We start from the raw sequence: 2395 nt of genomic DNA on the forward strand, positions 1-2395 counted from the left end.
ATTTCTTGGTTAATGTCAAGTTGTCATAACTGAGACATTTTGAATAATGTCAACTTTGTATTAAAAGTGTCATAATTCCCCGAATGACGCTTTATGACAACAGTCATAAATATTCATGAAGGCTTATTCATGTTCATGACGGGTGTTATGACATGTTTATGACAGTCATAAATATTCATGAAGGCTTATTCATGTTCATGACAGGTGATATGACATGTTTATGACAGTGTCATGACAGTTTTATTCACCCCCCTTCAAATAAAGTGTTACCCTTTTTTTCCCCCGAATTTCCCCTTACAACAATCATACAACGTTGCTCGCGATAATCGTAACCGTTCATCCTACCGTCTGTGCCGTCTGTGCCGTCATGCTAAGACTGATCGCATCCAGTCGTTGGAACATTGGGACTGCTCCGATCTAAAATCGGGCATATTCTCACAGCTTGTAGGGTTTTCCTTGATTGGGAGCTAGAACTCAACCTGTTGAATTTGACAGGTAACCAATCACAAAGTGCGGTGACATAGCTCATGGAGGGGAATCCGAAACAGCTGAGCTGACATGCCCAAATGAGTCCGGTAGACATCGGAGATATGTGGAAACAGCATGCATGTTTATTCAGCATTTTGTACAAAGAATATCCACAGAAATGATGACGAGTGGAGTTGGAGCAAAATTGCTACCACAGTTGATAAACCCGGTAACTTTTCAGCTATCCATCATTAAATTAACGTGACACAAGGCTATTCATTCAGTCAAGGCTTGACGCTTATACACTAGCTATATGTATTCCAGGTAGATTGTAGTAGTGACATTATTTTGTACTAAAGCCTGCTCACAGGCACGATTTGCGCCTGTTATGTGGCTGGACACACAAACCTGTTGTACTTTTATCAGCTCTGTGGTCACAGAAGTTTGTAAAATCGTCTGACAATCCTAAAATCATGCTGTGTGAACCAGACTTAAGACTTACAAGCTCTATTCCTGTCATCTCGATCACTGCCATAACGCTCTCTGACTCTGTTCGCTAAGGTAACATTCACACATCCCTTCAAAATAAGATTTGAATACGCCACTAAAACAAACATTTATTTTCATGAAAATTTTAACTCACGACAATGACAAATTAATGGGAGCCCTGAGCTTGTTTCTCTGCAATGGGATGATCCCACCTGGGAAACGATGACACCCAATGCAGAGGGTGCTTTCTCTGTAATGGCAAAGCAGTTTGAAGCTTCATTGCCTCATTAGTAAACCGGTGCATATTAGTGGGCTTGGAACATGGGAGTCACCTACAGGTCCAGGATAATACACTCTCCTGTCTCTGGTCCTTCTCACCTTTTCCAAAGAAACTTTCCAAAGATATCGCTTTCTTACTCATTGTGGCCTCAATGTTGGTGCGCAGAACGTAACCGAGAGAATCCAGTTAAAGGGTTTTCAAAATAAACGATCCTCCAGACTCAGACTATACGTAACATGAAAATATTTTTCTTGTGCGACCCAGTACCAATTGGTCAATGGACTAGTACTGGTCAGCGGCCCTATGGTTGGGATGACTGTTAAGTACGGTTCAAACACACAGGTCTTGTGTAATACTTGATATGTAAGCTGCATAAAAAGGGAGGACTGAGTTTTGAAATTACATGTACAAAAGAATGAAAGTTACATTTAGAAGTGCACAAACACACAGGTCCTGCGTAATACTCAAAATGTAAGGTGCCGGAATAAGGAGGACTAAGTTTTGAAATTACAAGTGTAGAAGAATGAAAGTTGCATTTAGAAGTGCACATACACACAGGTCCTGTGTAATACTCAAAATGTAAGGGGCAGGAATAGGGAGGACTGTTTTCTAAATTGGGAACAAACTCATATTCATATACATTTCAGATTTCCAAAGACGAACCGTGTCAGGCTGGTGACAGGGATTCATGCAGATCCTGTTCAGCCAACCCTCCAGAGGGAATTTTGGTCTCCAACGACCAACTTATTTTCTCAAATACAGTTTTTGATATATTAAGTACTGTTCAAACACACAAGTCTTGTGCAACACTTGATATGTAAGCTGCATAAAAGGGGAGAACTGAGGTTTGAAATTACAAGTACAAAAGAATGAAAGCTACATCTAGAAGCGCACATACACACAGGTCCTGTGTAATACTCAAAATGTAAGGTGCAGGAATAGGGAGGACTGGGTTTTGAAATTACAAGTATAGAAGAATGAAAGTTACATTGAGGAGCACACATACACACAGGTCCTGTGTAATACTCAAAATGTAAGGTGCAGGTATAGGGAGGACTGAGTATTGAAATTACAAGTACAGAAGAATGAAAGTCACATTTAGCAGTGCACATACACACAGTTCTTGTGTAACACTTGATATGTAAGCTGCATAAAAGG

This window comes from Poecilia reticulata, linkage group LG1 (assembly GCF_000633615.1).
Source record: "Poecilia reticulata strain Guanapo linkage group LG1, Guppy_female_1.0+MT, whole genome shotgun sequence".
In the NCBI taxonomy this organism is placed as follows: domain Eukaryota; kingdom Metazoa; phylum Chordata; class Actinopteri; order Cyprinodontiformes; family Poeciliidae; genus Poecilia; species Poecilia reticulata.